General features: G+C 35.7%; 1 non-coding gene and 1 pseudogene across 1 annotated transcript; one reads left to right on the forward strand and one right to left on the reverse strand.

Moving 5' to 3' along the window:
• Positions 1-6,008: 6,008 nt before the first annotated feature.
• LOC146881525 (uncharacterized) lies at positions 6,009-11,421 on the forward strand (annotated as a pseudogene).
• On the reverse strand, positions 6,552-6,658 carry LOC114170913 (small nucleolar RNA R71). Its single transcript, XR_003601267.1, has one exon. It is a non-coding gene; the product is annotated as a small nucleolar RNA R71 (small nucleolar RNA).
• Positions 11,422-21,718: the final 10,297 nt, after the last annotated feature.

Raw genomic sequence — 21,718 nt, forward strand, 5'->3', positions numbered from 1 at the left:
GTAGAAACTAAATGGAAAAAACAAATGGAGACCAAATTTGGGACAAAAGTTTATGTAGCAACTTCTGCAAATTAATCACAAAAAATAAAAGTCGTCACTATATTTAGTCTCTAAATTCTCTCCTTTGTGAATGAGGCTTATTAAGGGTGAGAATGCTTCTTGAAAACCAATATTTTGAATTTGCACAATAAATCTATTCCATATAAGATGTAAAGGTTTAAAAATATTTATTCTCTTATTGCGGATAGTGGATCTTGTTGTAATTGTAGTTTAAGATTGAGGTAAAAGCTAGTCTTTAATACTAAACTGCATCCAAAACCTTATAATGTTTCATAATGAAGTTTTATTTGGAGACACAACATATCTTATCTTACTTGGTAGGCAATGAAAATATGATCATCAATTTATTTGTGATGGACTCACTAATAATTACATTTTCACTCACTTTTAGTACATCTAATTTTAGCATTATTGGAGTGTATTTAAGTCTAAAAACATTATTTTTAATTGAATTAGCCTAATTGGCATTATCTAAGCTCAACTAAAAATAGTGATAAAAGTAAGTTTTTCTGCCTTGATAAACATTAGACGACCCAACTAGACAAGTCTCACTAGAGGTTATAGTCCATTGAATTTCATTAGATGATTTGATGGCATGTGTTGAAATTTTGAAGACAAATGACTTTACTATACCATTTTTCGCTTTAGGCAACACTGAACTTTTGTTATGATATATATGCCTTTTAGCCTTATAAAAGGATAAAAATAACAACCTCTTTAAACCTCGTTACAACCCATAAATATATGAAGTAAAGGAGATAAAGGAACAACGTACATTCAAAGCATCTTAACAATTCTCCACCTTGACTTGAATTTTCCCAAGTCATTAGTAACCAAGAACAACTCTTCTACCTCTTCAACCCGAAGGGTCTCAAGTTATGCGAACATTCACCAAGTCCAAGTTATGCTTAAACTTGGCAGAAGACAAGGGCTTAGTCAACATATCTGTTAGATTGTCTATAGTTGATATCTTCTCTATGAAGAACAATTTGTTTTCAATTACATCACGTATGAAATTCAACCTGACATCAATATGCTTTGATCTTTCATGATAAATTGGATTTTTAGCCAAGCACAATTCACTTTGACTATCACAATAAAGTATACGCCTTTGCACATTCAAACCCAAGTTATCAATAAGACCTAGCAACCATATACCTTCTTTGACTCCTTCTATCAAGGACATGTATTCTGCTTCAATGGTAGACAAAGAAACAATAGGGTGAAGTGTTACTTTCCAACTAATAACACAACCATGAAAAGTGAAGATATAACATGTCAAAGATCTTCTTTTCACAAGATCTCCACCATAGTCAAAATCTGCATAGCCAATAAGACCACACTCAATATCATTGGAACCATAGACCAAGCAAATATTACTAGTATCTTTTAAATATCGCATAATCCACTTCATAACCTCCTAGTGAGTTTCCCAAGATTACACATAAATCTACTAACCACACTCACAACATGAGCCAAATATGGTCTTATACAAACCATGACATACATCAAGCTCCCAAAGGAACCTTATTCATATAATCCTTCTCTTCATCAGTACTAGGAAGACTGCTAGCATCAAGTTTAAAATGTGCTGCCAAAGGAGTACTAATAGGCTTAGAATTCTCCATTTGAAAAGACTGCAACAACTTTTCAATGTATTTCTTTTGAGATACATAAAGTAGACCTGCATTCCTGTCTCTCCAAAGCTCCATGCCTAAAATCTTCTTGGCTGCACCCAAATCCTTCATCTCAAACTCACTACTCAACACAACTTTAAAAGCATCAATATCAGTCTTGCTCTTAGCTGTAATTAACATGTCATCCACATACAGTAACAAATATATATAGGAACCATCTAGCAACTTCCTACTATAAACACAATTATTAAACTCATTTCGAACAAAATTATAGGAAACCATAAAAGCATCAAACCTCTTGTACCATTGCCTTAGGCTTTATTTTAAACTATGCAAGGATTTTTTCAGTAAACACACATGGTTCTCTTTTCCAACCTCAAGGAATCCATTTGGCCACGACATGCAAATTTCCTCCTTTAAATTCCCTTGCAAGACTGAAGTTTTCACATCAAGTTGCTCTAATTCCATATTCAAAGCGCTAGCCATGGCAAACAAAACTCGAATAGTCTTTTGTTTTACCATAGGTGAAAACACTTCATGGTAGTCAATTCCCTCTTTTTGTGAAAAACCTTTTGCCACAATTCTTGCCTTGAATGTAGATGGTTCAACATCAAGAATCCTTTTTTTCTTCTTGGACACCTATTTGCATCCCATTGGTACTAACTCCCAAGTCTGATTTTTCTTAAGTGATTGCATCTCCTTATTCATGGCAATTAACCATTCTGACGCTTTTTTACTCTGGATTGTATTCTTGTAGGATTTAGGCTCATCAAAATAGAAATTTTCACCAACTTCCAAGGCATACACAATATAGTTAATATCAACAACACATATAAAATTTGCATACCTTGCATGTTTTCTGATTTCCCTTTTTGTTTTCCTTGTTGCTATTCTTTGGGATTCTTCATGGACATTACTAGATTGATCTACAAGATCCAAATTTTCTTTATTTGAATCTTCAACCTCAAGCTCCAACTTTTGATGAACTCCTTTATTCCCTATAATATTTCCAACCTCCTCTTTTTGGCCAAACATAGCAGACTCATTAAAAGTAACATCTCTGCTAATCATAAACCTTTTAGTTTTATTATTTTCAATACACCGTAACCTATATCCTTTGACACCTGCAGGATACCCAAGAATTATACATTTCATTGCCCTAGGCTGTAAGTTACCATCATTTACATAGCATAAGCTGGACAACCAAATATACGTAAACTAAAATAATCAAAAGGTTTACCATATCATACCTCTTGAGGAGTCTTTAAATCAATAGCAGTAGATGGAGACCTGTTCACCAAATAGACAGTAGTATTAACTACTTTAGCCCAAAATTCTTTTAAGAGACTAACATTTAAACGCATGCACCAATCATGCTGAAGTAGTGTTTGATTCATCCGTTCAATGACACCATTCTGTTGTGGTGTATGTCGCACTGTACGGTGCCTGACTATACCTGCTTCTTTGCAATAATCATCAACATTGTATTGCAGAACTCCAACCCATTATCCGTTCTTAGAGTCTTGACTTGTTTCCTAGTTTTTTTCTCAACCATAATCTTCCACTCCTCAAACTGTCAAAACACTTCATCCTTGGTCTTCAAAAAATACACCCAAACCTTTTAGAGTAGTCATCGATAAAAGGTCACAAAATACCTGATTCTTCCATGAGACAAGACATGGGAAGGACCCTATAAATCAGAATGAACATATTGCAATTTTTTTTAGTTGAAGTGTGCTTACTGTGACAAAATTTTAGCCTATGTTGTTTACCCATAACACACGATTCATAAAACTTCAATTTTCCTGTCACCGCTCCACCGAACAATCCTTGTTTACTTAACACAATAAGACCACATTCACTCATATAACCCAATCTACAATGCCATAATTCTATATTATCAACATGTTGCTATAAAGAATGGGATACAGACACTGTTCCCTGAAAGGAATTGCCAAGCATAACATAAATTCCATGTTGTAGCTTCCCTTTCATGACAACCAGAGCACCTTTGGAAACTGTAATTTGTCCATCTTTTCCTGAAAAATTATACCCTTGTTTATCTAAGGTACCAATAGAGATCAAGTTCTTCCGCAAGCCAGGAACATACCAAGCATCAAACGTTCTAACAATGCCATCATACATTTTTATCTGCACAACGCCACTGCCTTTGACACCAAGCTCCTTATCATCACACACTACCATTCCATTCTTTAAATGAATTTAACAACTCCTTGTTAAAAGTCATGTGATAAGAAGCATCAATATCTATGACCCATTTATTAGCATAACCAATAGTACTGACCGCCAAAACATCTTTGCCATCTCCTTCATCTAAGCTCTCACTAGAGACAACTAGACTAGAATGAGAAACAATTGCTCTGGCATTATTATTTCTTTCTTTCTTCAGTGTTGGACAATTCTTCCTTATGTGCCCAACCTATTTACACTTGTAACATCTCACTTTCTTTGACTTTGAAAGTGAATTATTGCGTGTATGATCCTTGCTACTATTTCCTCTTTCCATTCTTCTGCCTTTGCTAACAATCAAGCATGCATCATCCCCATTAGAACTAGAGACTTTTCTCTTTAGTTCTTTAGATTGCAAACTGTCTTTCACGTTGTTGACAATAATGCTATCCTTGCCATACAACATAGTATCAATAAAATTTTCATATGATTTCGACAGAAAACATAACAAAATAATAACTTGATCCTCATCTTCAATTTTAACTCCAATACTCTATAGATCCAAGATAACTCAATTAAAATTATCAAAATGATCTCTCACAGATATATGATAAGTGCCAAAATTCAGTAAAGATTCATAACAAACTCTGGCACTTATGCTTTAAATTTGTGTTCATTTCATATTGATTCTCCCTAAACCTAAGTTTCAATCACATGCTTCCAAGTTTTGATTTAAAGAAATCATTTGATCCTATTTTGTGTGTTTTTCAGGAAAGATTAAAGAGAACTCAAGAAGAGTGAAGGAGAAAATAAGAAACAGAGAAAATAGGGAAGGAATGCTGTTAACTTCGCTCAAAACCAAAGCATTCTCGCCTAAGCTAAAGCCACTACCGCCATTCTCGCTTAAGCGACGCAGAATCTCGCTTAAGCAAGAGTTCGTGCAGTGGAGACCCTCCCTTGCCGCCATACTCGCCCAAGCGAGTTCAGATGCTGCCAATCTCGCCTAAGCGAGATCCTTTCTTCAGCTTGAAGTACTCTTGCTCGCCTAAGCGAGATGTTGGCTTCAGCACATCTCGCCCAAGCGAGAGGCTTTCTTTGGGATGAAGAATGCTGTCTCGCTCAAGCGAGACTTTGGTAGCTTAAGTGAGACTTCGTGGGTATATATTCTGAGTGCATCAGAAAGAGAAATCAGCTGGGAATTTTGGGAGAAGAACACGTCCGTACTGCAGAGCTGTTACCAGAAGCATCACAGTTTCTCATTTTCTTCTTCTTCTTCTTAGCTCATAGGATTTTGTTGGCTACCATGAGTGGCTAATCTTCTCCTTAGGGATTGAATGTAATCTACTTGAACTTGGATGTAATCTGGTGATATTTATATATAGCATTTCTGTTTTACTCAGTATTGGTATTATTGTTTTGCTCTTAATGCTTACTTCTATCTGATCAATAGATGTTTTGATTTTGATTTTTAGATCTGACTGGAAAGTATTTCTGAAAATCTGATTTGAACAATGATACTTGATATACTGTGATGCTAGGAATAGATCTCAATATATCAATTGCTTTTAACACTCGACCGTAATGCTGGATAGTTTGTTGAATATGTGAGGAATCAATATTCAGGAAACTAATCTTATGAATTTTATACGCGAGGGATCGGTATAAATGATTTTTGAGTGTGCATCAATATTGGTATTTTCAGATGTTATATATTATATTCATCCAGATTACAGACAAGGGAGATAGATGCAATTCAATCCTAGTTTCTTTTACTGTATTTTTCTAAACTTTTCTGCTTTTACTATATTAATTTCATGCAATAGTTAATGTCAAATCAAATTAAAATCTTTGTATATATATGCTGATCGAGATAATTAGTTATTTTAACTGAATCCGTTCCTTGTGGGTTCGACACTCCTACTTTAAATCATTATACTATAGTTGACTTTTGGTACGCTTGCCAAGAGACTCAACAAGTATTTTTGGCGCCGTTGCCGGGGAACGGTGTTCTTTTGAAATTTTTAGTTATCTCATCCAGCTTTCTGTATATTTTTTTCTTCTTTATTAGATAACTTATTAAATTTTTCCTTTGTACTAATCCTTGCTTGAGCTGTTTGATTTATGCTCTTAAGAGGTCAGGTTTCTGAAGATCGATTAGCATTTGACCCGGAGATAGAAAAGATAGCTAGAAGGAACAGAGGCAAAAGCAAAAAGAAGCAAGGAAAGACAAGGGAAGAATCTTCCAGTACTTCCATCACACCTCAATCAGAAAACATGGAGAATCAAAGACCAGCTCCAGCCAGGAAGACACTTGGAGACTATGCTATGCAACAAGGGCCGAGATATTTTTCTAGCATAGCAATACCATCCACCACCAAAACTTTGGAGATGAAGCCAGCTTTCCTCAGCTTGATCAGTTCTCATCAATTCACTGGAATGGATAATGAAGATCCATATACTCACCTTTCTACATTCTATGAATTGATAGGAACCATGGGCTTTCAAGAAGGAGATCTTGAGCATGTATACATGTGTTTGTTTCCTTTTTCTTTGGCAGGTAAAGCAAAGGAATGGCTTAAGTCACATCCAAATCAGAGTTTGAATAGCTGGAAGGATGTTGAGGAGAAATTCTTGAACAGATTCTTTCCACCATCTCGCTATATCAAAGCCAAAGCTGATATTTCGACGTTTAGGCAAGGACCAGATGAGCCATTCTGCGAAGCTTGGGAGCGGTTCAATTCCTTATTGAGGAAATGCCCAAATCACGGATTTGAGGGTATTGCTCAGCTGAACATATTCTGTAATGGTCTGAGGCCTGACACCAAGATGATATTAGATGCAGCAGCAGGTGGAACAATGATGAGTGTAGATGCGGAGCAAGCAACAAGAATTATTGAGGCATTAGCATCCACAGATCATCAAGCTCAGCATAATAGGCAAACTGTTCAGAGGAAAGGAGTGCTTGATCTTACATATGCGATCTTAGCTCAGAATAAAATTCTGACTCAACAGATTGAAGCACTGACGAAGCAGATGTCTAAATTACTAGAGCAGTTGCAAGTTGTGCAAACTTCTACTAGTCAACAACCCATGAGATGTGACTTTTGTGGAGGAGATCATCCAAATGGTCATTGTTCTTATCAGAATAGCTCACAAGGAGAAGTTCAATATGTGAGCAACCAAGGAAGACCAGGAAATTTCTCCAACAATAACAGCTTTTCACAAGGGTGGAGAAACAACCCAAATCAGAATTTTGGATGGAAGCAAGATGCTGGTCCTTCAAACAGACAACCTCCTTATCAACAACAGCAACAACATTATCCTTCGGTGCATGACAGAACATCTAAACTGGAGGACACTTTAGAAAAGTTTATGCAAGCTTCTTTGACCAATCAGAAAAATACAGAAGCTTCAATCAGAAATCTTGAAACACAGGTTGGATAGTTGGCGAAACAATTATCAGATCAGCAGACAGGTCAATTTTCAGCCAACACAGACTAATCCCAAGGAGCATTGTAAATCTATTACCACCCGAAGTGGTAAAGTTGTGGGAAGAGGGATTGGAGATAACCTAGGTGTAGAGGAGGAGGTGTTGGAGGAAAAAGAGAGAGAAAATAAAAAAGATAAGTGTGAGGGAGAGGAAGAACAAAATAAAAGAGAGTTTGTAAATAAAAGAGAAGAAAAGGAAGAAAAAAATAGAAGTGAGGAGAAAAAGAGGGAGAAGGGTGAGAAACAGGTGCCTCAGTTGAAGAGCCTACCATACCCTCAAAATCCCTCCAAAAAAGACAAAGAAAGGCAGTTTGCAAGATTCATGGACATTTTCAAGCGACTGCAGATTAACATCCCTTTTGTGGAAGCTATGGAGCAGATGCCGACATATGCAAAATTCATGAAAGAGCTCCTAACAAGAAAGAGAAGATTCTCTGAAGAGACAGTGGAGCTTGAAGCAGGGTGTAGTGCTATAATTCAGAAATCATTACCTCAGAAATCCAAAGACCCTGGGAGCTTCACTATTCCAGTTACAATCGGGACATTACCAGTGGAAAAAGCATTGCTTGATCTGGGTGCTAGTATAAATTTGATGCCTTTGTCTATGCTAAAGAGAATAGGAGCTCTGGAAGTGAGGCCTACACGGATGACATTACAGCTAGCTGACAGATCCATGAAGTATCCTTATGGTGTGGCAGAGGATGTCTTGGTTAAGGTTGACAAATTCATGTTCCCAGTTGATTTTGTAGTAATGGATATTGAGGAAGACACTGAAGTTCCTCTAATACTGGGAAGACCTTTCATGAAGACGGCCAAGGTCATTATTGACGTTGATGATGGAAAATTGAAGGTCAGGGTGCAAGATGATGAAGTCAACTTTAATGTATTTGAAGCAATGCAGCACCCGAAGGACAAGCAACAATGCTTCAGGATGGATGTGATAGATGAATTTTTTCTATCATCCAGGAAGCAATTAGCAAAGGCAAGCCCATTGGAAAAAGCTTTGATTGGTGCTTGTGACGATCTGGAGGAAGATGAAGAAAAGGAAGTTGATGAATACCTAACACATTTGAATTCAGCAAAAGAAATTGAATCAAATGATATACAACCTGAGAAATTGCAGCAAGAAAATAGAACTGAAAGTCAGAAGCTGGAGCTAAAGGTATTACCTCCTCATTTAAAATATGTTTTTCTTGCAGATGGAGGTAACAAACCAGTGGTGATTAGTAGTGCTTTAACGGCTTCTGAAGAAGAAAAGCTGATTTCAGTTCTTAAAGCCAACGATGGTGCAATAGGTTGGACTTTATCTGATCTTAAAGGAATTAGTCCATCCTACTGTATGCACAAAATTCATATGGAGCAAGACTACAAGCCTGTAGCACAACCTCAACGGCAATTGAATCCAACCATGAAAGAGGTGGTCAAGAAAGAAGTAATGAAGTTACTTGATGCAGGTATGATCTATCCCATCTCCAACAGTGCCTGGGTCAGCCCGGTCCAGGTAGTTTCAAAAAAAGGAGGTATGATTGTTATTTGTAATGATAAAAATGAATTAATTCCTACTAGAACAGTCACAGGTTGGAGAATGTGTATAGATTATAGAAAATTAAATCAGGCCACTAGGAAAGATCATTTTCCTTTGCCTTTCATGGATCAAATGCTAGAAAGGTTAGCAAGGCAAGCATTCTATTGTTTTCTGGATGGATATTCTGGTTATAATCAAATTGCAGTGGATCCAGAAGACCAAGAAAAAACTACTTTTACTTGTCCCTTTGGTGTGTTTGCTTACAGGAAAATGCCTTTTGGATTGTGTAACGCACCAACAACCTTTCAACGATGCATGCTTGCAATTTTCTCTGATTTGGTGGAAAAATGCATAGAAGTCTTTATGGATGACTTCTCTGTATTTGGTGCTTCATTTGATCAATGCTTGGAAAACTTAAACATCGTACTAAAGCGGTGTGTTGATACCAATCTGGTTTTGAATTGGGAAAAATGCCATTTTATGGTAACTGAAGTTGTGGTTCTGGGCCACAAAATCTCTGCTAAAGGTATTGAAGTTGATAAAGCTAAAGTGGAGATCATTGAAAAGTTGCCACCACCCAAAAATGTGAAGGGTATCAGGAGTTTTTTAGGCCATGCTGGGTTCTACAGACGATTCATCAAAGATTTCTCCAGAATTTCCAAACCACTCAGCAATCTGCTCAACAAGGATACACCCTTTAATTTTGATGTTGAATGTTTGCATGCATTTGAATTGTTAAAACAGAAATTGGTTTCAGCTCCTGTGATAATTGCTCCTGATTGGAATTTAGGCTTTGAGTTAATGTGTGATGCAAGTGACTATGCCATAGGAGCAGTTTTAGGACAGAGGAAATCCAAAGTTTTTCATGCTATACACTATGCTAGCAAAGTCCTTAATGAAGCTCAAATTAATTATGCAACAACTGAAAAGGAATTGCTAGCTATAGTTTATGCATTGGAAAAATTTAGAGCATATTTGATTGGTTCATCTGTCACTATATATGCTGATCATGCTGCAATTAAATATTTGTTAACCAAATCTGATTCAAAACCAAGACTAATTAGATGGATCTTATTGTTGCAGGAATTTGATTTGGTGATCAAGGACAAAAAGGGAACTGAAAACTTTGTAGTTGATCATTTGTCTAGATTGGTGAATACTGAGGTGACCAACACTCAATCAGAGGTGCAGGAGGAGTTTCCTGATGAAAAATTGATGATGGTGCAAGAAAGGCCATGGTTTGCTGACATGGCCAATTTCAAAGCTGCAGGGGTCATACCTGAAGATTTTAATTGGCACCAGAAGAGGAAAATCCTGAAAGATGCACACTAATATGTGTGGGATGATCCTCATTTGTTCAAAATTGGAGCTGATCAATTGTTGAGAAGGTGTGTATCCAATGATGAGGCAAAGAGCATTCTGTGGCACTGTCATAGTTCCCCATATGGAGGGCATTTTAATGGAGAGAGGACAGCTGCAAAAGTCCTCCAATCTGGATTTTATTGGCCCGCCTTATTCAAAGACACACACAAATATGTGCAACACTGCAATAGCTGTCAGAGAATAGGGGGAATCTCAAAAAGACATGAAATGCCACTGAATATCATTTTAGAGGTTGAGGCTTTTGATTGTTGGGGAATCGACTTTGTGGGACCACTGCCATCTTCTTTCTCAAATGAATACATTTTGGTGGCAGTTGATTATGTGACGAAGTGGGTTGAAGCAGTAGCAGCTCCTAAGGCCGATGCCAAAACTGTAATCAAATTTCTCAAGCGGAACATCTTTTGCAGGTTTGGTACTCCAAGAGTGTTGATTAGTGATGGTGGTTCACACTTTTGCAATGCTCAACTTCAGAAATGTTTGGAACATTATGGAGTGCGGCATAAATTTGCATCACCTTATCATCCACAGACCAATGGACAAGCGGAGGTGTCAAACAGGGAAATCAAGCGTATTCTAGAGAAGACTGTGGCATCTTCAAGAAAAGATTGGTCAATGAAGTTGGATGATGCACTCTGGGCATACAGAACTGCTTATAAATCTCCCACAGGTTTATCCCCATTCCAGCTAGTATATGGTAAGTCATGTCACTTACCGGTTGAACTGGAACACAAGGCATTCTGGGCCCTGAAATTCTTGAATTTTGATCCAAAGGCAGCAGGAGAAAAGAGAAAATTACAGCTGCAAGAATTGGAAGAAATGAGACTCAGCGCTTATGAGTCCTCTAAGCTCTACAAGGAAAAGATGAAAGCGTATCATGACAAGAAAATTCTCAAAAGAGAATTTTATCCTGGCCAATCAGTGTTATTGTTCAACTCCAGGTTGAGACTATTCCCTGGAAAGCTAAAATCAAAATGGTCAGGACCACTTCTTGTCAAGAATGTGAGACCTTATGGAACCATTGAACTAGAGGATCCTGAATCTAAAAGGAGCTGGGTTGTAAACGGGCAAAGGTTGAAGCCCTATCTTGGTGGTGAGATTGATAGGCTCGCCACAATCATTCAATTGGATGAACCTTAAATGAAACAGGCGTCAGGCTCGTGACGTTAAACAAGCACTTCCTGGGAGGCAACCTAGTGTTTTAATTATGTTTTTGCACTTCAATTTCATCTTTTATGTGATTAAATGTGTTTGTGTATGTAATTATGTGTTTGTGTTTATAGTTTTATGTTTGTGTGTAAAAAGGTGAATTTTAGCATCCAATCATCTCAATAAGGCAAACCATGCAATTTTGGTTGTTTTCAAACAAAACTGGTATTTTATGCATGGGAATGAGTTTTAGTGCCAGAATTGAGATCATCAAATGCTAAAAGTTGCCTTGTTTTGGCCAAATTGTGAAAATTGAGTTTAAAAGCTTGATTTTGAGTTTGTTGATGTGAAACCATTTGGAATGATAAAGAATTGATTGAATTATGGTTTGGTGTGTGTTTATGAGTTAATTGGACTGAAAAGATCATGAAATGGCTGAGTGAAAGTGAACCAAAAATTGAAAAGTGGCAAAATCAGTGTGTGAAAACTGCATGAAAATCTCGCCCAAGCTAAACATGTCTCGCCTGGGCGAGATATGCAGAACCTGAGCCAACCAAGTTTGCTGATATACTCGCTTAAGCGAGTAGTGTCTCGCCTGGGCGAGAATGCCCTGCACCAGGGGTGATTTGGGCGACACAGTCTCGCTTGTGCGAGACTTTTTAATTTTCCTCTCACGCTCATCTCGCTTAAGCGAGAATGAGTCGCTTAAGCGAGAATTTGCGCTTAAGTCAGGGCAGGGGCAGAAATCCCTCATTTTCTTTTCCCCCAAGCCCTCGCTCACAACTCTTGCTCACGTTCTCTTTCTCTCACACTGGGCACGCCTTCACTCATTCAATTCTCTGCATTTTAACTCACAAATTTTGTCTCCTTTTGCTAATTTCACTTCAAGGTAAGTTCTTCCTCCTCATTTTCTTCATTTCCATCAAGCATAGTCATGTTTTTGTGCTCTTGCAAACCCTAGGCAGTACCATAATCTGTTTTGATGCGTTTTGTGTTATATTGTGAGTTTTAATATGAATTGATACTGTTGCAGAATAATGTGGGTTGTTTATGCACGAATTGGTTCAAAAATTTCATATTTTAATAGTGCATTCAAGCTATTTGACAAAATGTGTGACTTAATTTCGTCTTGGTTGTGAAAGTTGTTGGTCATTTAAGTTGTGAAAGCTAACTTGGCATACTTTTGGTGGGTTGAATTTCATCCTTGCAGGTCCATGGCTAGAACAAAGACCACAGCTAGACTTCCCACTACTGAACCCAGCAAAGGGAAGAGGAGAAGATGTGCAAGTAGCTCTTCCCCTGAAAGGCCAATAAGCAACCGTTTTAGGGACCCCGAAAGAGAAGAACGATATGAGAAGATAAAGACCCCGAAAGGTGGTCCTACTTCCAGATGAATATGATCCATTCTTGAATGGCCTTATCAGGAGGAATTGGATGAAGTTGGCTGACCCGCTTCCCAAATTTGATCCAGAGATTGTGAGGGAGTTCTATGCAAATGCTTATTCTGAGGACAATCCTGGTGAAAAGAGATCTAAAGTTAGGGGGAGGTGGGTAAACTATGATCGAGCTGTCATCAGTGAATTCCTTGGTAATCCACTACCTCTACAACCAGGGCAACGCTGTGACTTCACAACAAGAAGGAGGAGTCATGAACCTTATGATGAAAATGAAGTAGCACTCCTTATATGCGCTGCCAACCGATCTTATCAAGTCGGACCCACTAGAAATCCTCTCAGAATTCTAAGAGGGGATATGAAAACCTTGGCCCAAGTCTGGACCACATTCTTACTTGCAAACATAGTGCCCATTGGTCACGTGTCAGACTTGAATGTTCCTAGATGTCATCTCCTTTATTGCATAATGAGGGAGGATCTGATTGTTGACGTCGCCACAATTATCTCTGAAGAAATCCACAAATTTGTGAGATACGAAGTCAACACTAGGAATGACAAGGCAAAAGGTGCTTTGGGTTTTCCGGCATTGATCACAGCTCTTTGCCAAGAACAAGGGGTGGAGGTAGATTTAATTGAAAAGATACGACCATCAATTACCAAGAGATTCATTGAACACTTTTGTACCCACCCAGAGGACTTGGAACAGCTGAAGAGCCCCAGCTGGATCAACAAGCTGAAGACCAACCAGCAATGGAAGAACAACAAACAGAGCCCACACAGCAACCTCAACTCAACATGAATAATGAATTGCTTGAGTAGATGAGATATCTGAGGTTGCAGATGGAGCACACTCACCAGCAAAATGCTTCCATTCATAGAGGACAACTCCACCTTCAGGAGTACCTCTATCAGAATGTCCGCGGACCATACCCAGACATGACTCCACCAGAATTCTTCACTTATCTACAGTGGCCTGGGGACAGTCCTATTTTCCCAGGGGGAAGTGGACCTGCCGCAGGTGAGGGACCATCAGGAGCTGCTGACGCAGATGGAGCAGACATTGAGGATGAGATTGATTTTGGAGGAGATTAATCCACAGCACCATTCCACCCTTCAAAACTCTATAAATACAGTTTCATTGTTCTTTTTCTTTTAGTATTTTGCAGTATTTATGTAATTACTACTATTTTGCTTTAGTTGTTTTGGCTAGAATGTTATATTATCTAGTTAATTAACTGTTTAACTTTACCTTTTGGCTTAGTATTCTGTGCATAATACTTAGAAACAACTAATTTTTTTTGGGAATCACTTTGAAAATCTTTCTTGAGAAAATTGGTTAAAAAGAAATCTGATTTCAGTAAGTATCCTGAGTCTTGAACAACTGAGTGAACTGAACACAGAGGTGAAAAAGGGAAATTCTGGTTGAATTCATAATTAAACAAGATTAGGATATTAGTGCTACATAGTTAGTCAAGATAATCAGTTGTAACAACAAGTGAGATACCAAGAAAATAAACCAGAAAACCCAGTGAGTGTGTGAATCCTTAAACAGTTTGAGTGTTTCCACTGTTTGTTGACAAATTGATATTGCTTGAGTTTTCATTTAATAACATCACATTTGAAGCATGGAAATGATTAAGGCAATTTTGTTGAATTTATAACTCAGTGCCAAATAGCCAACCTGTAAATAATCATCCTTTGTTGATAGCCCATTTGAGCCTAATTGTTTCAATTATTCACCTTAACCTTAACTTGAATTATTATCCTTTCCCTTTGCACACTTAGGGATAGAGAGCATAGGTGTATTTTTCAATTGTAAGGGTAATTGGTTGGTAGAATTGCACTTAAGGAAGAAAAGGGCTGAGTATCATAATTCACTCTCTAGTATTGTGTAGGAATGTATATACTTACTCAAAAAAAAAGGGAAAGAAAAGGGAAAGAAAAGAAAAGAACAAAAAGAGATAAGAGTGAATTATGAATGAAAAAGAAACTTAGTGTATTGAGGTCTGAACTGTGAGGAATGGAGAGTAGAATTGAAATTGGGTTTGAATTGTAGTTATGCTCTCTTTTCTAAGTTGTGCTTTTGTGATCTTGAAAAACCATTATTCTAGAAAGCCTAGCCTCATTACAACCTTGAAAAGACCTTAAGATCCATGCTGATTGTGTGTTTGTTGTTGAATTGTAAATGACTGACAATGTTGATTTGTTCAATTTCAGTGGAAAATGAGAAAAACACATGCCTGTGAGATTTAAGAGAGAATTTCCTTGGTTAGAATCATTTGGTCTTACAATTGGTTTTCCTGAAAAATTGGCTGCACTCTTATCCTACTGTTGTTTGATAATTGGATTCACCATTTGCTTCTGATTTTGAATCTGTGGTTTGGAATGCAAAAGTTGTCCGGACAGGAACTGTGAAAATGATTTCTCAATAACCAATTTCAGTTTTAGTTTTGAATGGCCGTTAATTTTGTTACTTTGCTTGAGGACAAGTAAGATACTAGGTTGGGGGGAGTTGATAAGTGCCAAAATTCAGTAAAGATTCATAACAAACTCTAGCACTTATGCTTTAAATTTGTGTTCATTTCATATTGATTCTCCCTAAACCTAAGTTTCAATCACATGCTTCCAAGTTTTGATTTAAAGAAATCATTTGATCCTATTTTGTGTGTTTTTTAGGAAAGATTAAAGAGAACTCAAGAAGAGTGAAGGAGAAAGTAAGAAACAGAGAAAATAGGGAAGGAATGCTGTTAACTTCGCTCAAAACCAAAGCATTCTCGCCTAAGCTAAAGCCACTACCGCCATTCTCGCTTAAGCGACGCAGAATCTCGCTTAAGCGAGAGTTCGTGTAGTGGAGACCCTCCCTTGCCGCCATACTCGCCCAAGCGAGTTCAGATGCTGCCAATCTCGCCTAAGCGAGATCCTTTCTCCAGCTTGAAGTACTCTTGCTCGCCTAAGCGAGATGTTGGCTTCAGCACATCTCGCCCAAGCGAGAGGCTTTCTTTGGGATGAAGAATGTTGTCTCGCTCAAGCGAGACTTTGGTAGCTTGAGCGAGACTTCGTGGGTATATATTCTGAGTGCATCAGAAAGAGAAATCAGCTGGGAATTTTGGGAGAAGAACACGTCCGTACTGCAGAGCTGCTACCAGAAGCATCACAGTTTCTCATTTTCTTCTTCTTCTTAGCTCATAGGATTTTGTTGGCTACCATGAGTGGCTAATCTTCTCCTTAGGGATTGAATGTAATCTACTCAAACTTGGATGTAATCTGGTGATATTTATATATAGCATTTCTATTTTACTCAGTATTGGTATTATTGTTTTGCTCTTAATGCTTACTTCTATCTGATCAATAGATGTTTTGATTTTGATTTTTAGATCTGACTGGAAAGTATTTCTGAAAATCTGATTTGAACAATGATACTTGATATACTGTGATGCTAGGAATAGATCTCAATATATCAATTGCTTTTAACACTCGACCGTAATGTTGGATAGTTTGTTGAATATGTGAGGAATCAATATTCAGGAAACTAATCTTATGAATTTTATACGCGAGGGATCGGTATAAATGATTTTTGAGTGTGCATCAATATTGGTATTTTCAGATGTTATATATTATATTCATCCAGATTACAGACAAGGGAGATAGATGCAATTCAATCCCACTTTCTTTTACAGTATTTTTCTAAACTTTTCTGCTTTTACTATATTAATTTAATGCAATAGTTAATGTCAAATCAAATTAAAATCTTTGTATATATATGCTGATCGAGATAATTAGTTATTTTAACTGAATCCGTTCCTCGTGGGTTCGACACTCCTACTTTAAATCATTATACTACAGTTGACTTTTGGTACGCTTGCCAAGAGACTCAACAATATATTCTCAAACATCTACAAAGTATAGAGACGTTGTTTCTGATAAAACCGATTGGATAGGGATTTTTTATGGAATTTTTCTTCCAACATCGTCCACATCCCTGCAACCATTGTCTCTTCACCCACCTCTCTCATAACTTCGTCAGTCAAACTCAAGAGAATCAAATTGTGTGCTTTTTCCAACATCATGTTCTTCACATCATCTGTCATAGTCGTAGGTAATTGATATGTGTAACACCCCAACTAAAACTTGATGCTACTAGATGTTCTTTACTTATCTATTGGATAGGGATTTTTTATGGAATTTTTCTTCCAACATCGTCCACATCCCCGCAACCATTGTCTCTTCACCCACCTCTCTCATAACTTCGTCAGTCAAACTCAAGAGAATCAAATTGTGTGCTTTTTCCAACATCATGTTCTTCACATCATTTGTCATAGTCGTAGGTAATTGATATGTGTAACACCCCAACTAAAACTTGGTGCTACTAGATGTTCTTTACTTGTCTATTGTAACATTTACTTATGTAAGGAAAATTTATTTGTATTTATTTAACAAATACCAAACTTAAAAAAAAAATACACCACTCAAATGTATCATCTGTTAGACATACAAGATATTTATGTGAATAAAATGTTAACATACATATAAGTGTTTGTAATAGAAGTTTGTTTATACTTTCACAATCAAATAAAGGTACTTTTAGTTTGAAATACATCACAAAAATAGTTACACCATATCAGTTGTAGTTTTAACAGAATCCAAAGTTATATGAAAAGTTAAACTAGACAATCTCATTGTTACATTCTAGATCTCCATTTTCTTCCTCTGAAAAATAAAGAAAGTAAGGGTGAGCCTTTCCTTTAACTCTAAAACTTCATCATAACATTTCAAAACATGGTTATTTGAATAAACTTTCAATTGAATGAAACAACTTCAAAAAAGTTTAAATCTTCATAATAACATAACCAACCATGCCAAAAATATCAAAATCAAGTTAATCAATAAAATAATCATTTCCATATGTTTTAAATTTAGGATATCAAAATCCTCATTATCAAACTTTTAATAATCATATTCTTATAATTTTGAGTCTCAACTCATCAATATATTCATCTCATTACTGAAATAACTCAAAACAGAACGTAAGTGACGTTAGTTCAAACTGCAAATATTATTTCTCCAACCACAGACCTCTAAATCCAAATCAAACGGTCAAACTTTAGTAATATGTCTTAATAACTCTGTGTAAATATTTCATCTTGATCCAACGGTTGACGAAGTAGAAATAAAATATTTACCAAGGTAACTCAGAACTGGACAACAATTGGAGACTTGATTTTTACACTAAAGTGCGGAAGTAACTGCTCCTTGCATACACCTCTAATTCAAAATTCCACCGGTCATATTGAAAAAGTATATCTTAAGAATGCTTTGTAAAATTTTAAACCTAATCCAACGGTTAATAAAGCCTTAATTAAAATTTTACTTAGGCAAGTAAAAAATATGAAGTAGTTGGTACTTAAAAATAATCATTTACATTGTACAAAGCCCTTTGTCATTTTACTTATGAAATTATAAAATTACTTCCTACTACATATTTAAACAAGAAATTTAAATATAATTAATATAAAATAGAGGGTGTTACAATATGCACTCTCTAGTGTTGTACCGCACCCTTGATGCACCAAAACTGCTTTCATCTTCAATTTCTACAAAGTGAAATCATTCGATTAATTGAATTTATCAATATCGAATTTGTACGAAGACATTGTGTTTCTCCAGAGTAGGTCCCTAGCGTAACCTAGAGCTGTTGATACCACTTGTTATGACAAATGAAAAAGATTAAGAGAAAAAGACGACACACAAATTTATGTGGTTCAATCAAAGTGACTTATGTCCACATGGCAGTTCAAGAGTTTCTTATTTTTGAATAATAATAGAGAGATACATGATACAAATGCTTTTAGCCTTATAAAAGGATAAAAATAACAACCCTTTTATACCTCATTACAACCCATAATTATATGAAGTAAAGGAGATAAAGGGACAATGTACATTCAAGGCATCTTAATAACTTTATACGTGTGGTTTAAAAAATATCAATAACCACACCTTTTTACATATGTGGCTTAAAAATATCAAAGACCACCCTTTTTTACAAATGTGAATTAAATTGTAAAAAACCACACTTTATAAAATATTGTCTATTTATAATATACTTTTTTAAATGTTGCCTTTAAAATGTGTGACAAAAAAAATGTGGCCTTATATTTACTCGTAACATAACACACAAAAAAACCTTAAATTTTTAATACACAATAACATTTGTTTTTGTTAAAAAGTCCAATGAATATATGTTAAAAAATTATCAAGATATACTTTATTATTATATATGTTAATCTCTTATTTATAAGTTTTATTTATTATATATATTTTTGTTCCTGCAGAAACAAATGAGAGATGTTAAGGACACAAATATCACCTTACCTCAATCTTCAATCTCTCGAGTTGGCCTCTTCTCGGCTTGCATATGCCATCTGTTGATGCACATAGTTTGGACCCTTGAGGGGTTACCTGCAGAGACGGCTCCGACGATCAAGTCAGCTAAAGGGTTCTCAGAAAGTCAAATCTCTTATTAAGTAATTAATGAAAGTGTACCTTAAATTGCTAGGTTCCACGTGTATTTATAGAGTTATTAATTATGTTTGCCCTTCTAGTGGGTTGGGTCAGTGTTTGGGTTCTAGATGGGCCTAGGCTAAGCCCAGGCCCCTAGTTAATGTTTGTTGGTTCCAGGGGCCTTGTTTGTGATATTCTAAGTCTGGAGTGGTCAACAGATGACGTCTTATCTTCTGAAGTAGGCAGCCTAGGCCGCTATGTGCTTTCGTTTGACCGGTTGCTTGCTTGATAACTTCATCTGCGGGGTTATGTGTTGGCGGGCTTGGCCGTGTGGTTTTATTAGTTTGCTTAGGTGCAGTACAATTTTTTAAAATGATAAATAACTTTTAACTAATACAATAATTTTATTTTCCATTGAAACGTTGTTATAAAAAGTATTAAAAAAATCTAATTAATTATATTTAAAATGAAATAATTACTTTTTTTAACTATTTATTATCTTTTACATCTTTTGTAATAATTATATTTGTAATATAACAATATTTAGTCATATTTTAAAATTATAATTAATATGTTACATAGATCAATAACACAAAATAATATAAGAATTTCTTAAATGAATAATTATAATTTTAAAACTATTGATCTAAATGTACATTTATGTTCTAAATCAATTTAAAAATATGTTGTCTAAACATGAAGTAACAATTCATGTGTGTTTTCTAAACACATTAAGCAACATTTAAAATGTGTTGCCTATAAATAACAAGCCACATTAGAAAAAATCTTTAAAGGATAGATAAGAGGTATACCCTTTACATATGATAACAATTCAAAATATATTGTCTAGACATGAAGCAACTTTTCAAGTGTGTTGTCTAAAAACAATAAGCAACATTTAAAATTTCTGCCTATAAACAACAAACAACATTCAAAATGTGTTATCTATAAACAATAAGCAAATTTAAGATGTGTGGCTTATTCTAACACTATAAAGCAACAATTTGTAAATTGTGTGGCCTTTAGTACAAAAACTATTGCCTATAACCTATGTGGACAACCATACCCTCCATGCCTACAAAACTGTTGTCAAAGTGTTGTCTAAAGTTTAGGCCACACCTTTTTAACTTCAGACAACACTTTTTACCTATTGCTTAAAGTGAAAAATGGTGTAGTTATCCTTGAATCACACATACTCTCTGAATATTCTAACATGTGTTTTTTGCAGTTGAGAAATAAGTGAAGTCTCATTAAAGTGTCTAGTACGTTGAGGCTCATTAGAGTGTCTAGTCCATTGAGTCTCATTTAGAGTGTTGATAACTATTCTTTCCATAATAAAATTAAATAGAAGTAGATTGTCTAACAAACAATTCATCTACTCATAGAGTAGATCGTCCAATCCTTGATCAGACAGTCCAAGGGATCATTTACTCTATTTAAAATGTTGGTAGTGATATAGTTAGTCAATCCTAGTCATCTCCCAACAAATTCAATAGAGATATGAATAAGCCAACACTTAGAGCTTTTGCAAAGAGCATAAAATCATGAAATAAAAATAAAAAAAGGGTTTCACTATAGACGATGTAAATATAAAAAAAATTATACAAATATGAATTAATTCTCCAAATCATTTATATTGTTGAATTCTTCGTCAGTTATCATATGTTTATCATTCATTTAATTGCTAAACAAACCTGAAGTAATTAAGCACGTGTCAATTAATTCATGAGTTTGGTCTTACCTCTTGAATTAAGCAAACAAAAGGTTATTTGAGGCAAACTAACAAGAATTCTTAAATAGAGAACATAGCATAATTATTAACATTATAAGATAATCCTAACAGCAAAAAACATAATTTAAAAAGAATAAATGATATAGACTTTATTTAAAGAAATTGATGAACAATACTATAATTACACATAACCTCAATTAACTATGAATTTACAAGATAATCAATCCATAAAGGTTTAGCCTTCCATGCAGAAGTTAGGAAAAAGCATTACAAATAAGAAAATAAAATGTGGTGTGATGAGTGGTTAAGTGGTGGGTGATGGACATCTATTTATAACTATCTTTGGTGGACTTAATTTGTTTCTCAAAGATGGAATCTTTTGGTTTTAATTCATTTGATCTAAAGTAACCAATTTTGTTACAAAAATTTCAGCGTGATAAATGATCCAAAGTAACGTATTATGGTGTAGAAAATCCAATGTAAGAGATACTCCAAGGTAACAAATTTTGTTGTTGAAGGTGTAATGCAGTAGACAACTTAATGGGCATTAAAAAAAATCAAATGATCAAATTATCCACATATTAGATGTCCCAATGGTCAACACAACATATGACCCAATGGTACACAAATTAGATGAATCTATTGTCGATACATCAAACAAGTC

The sequence above is a fragment of the Vigna unguiculata genome, chromosome 11 (assembly GCF_037176805.1).
Source record: "Vigna unguiculata cultivar grain cowpea cultivar isolate G323 ecotype 2 chromosome 11, ASM3717680v1, whole genome shotgun sequence".
Classification (NCBI taxonomy): Eukaryota; Viridiplantae; Streptophyta; class Magnoliopsida; order Fabales; family Fabaceae; genus Vigna; species Vigna unguiculata.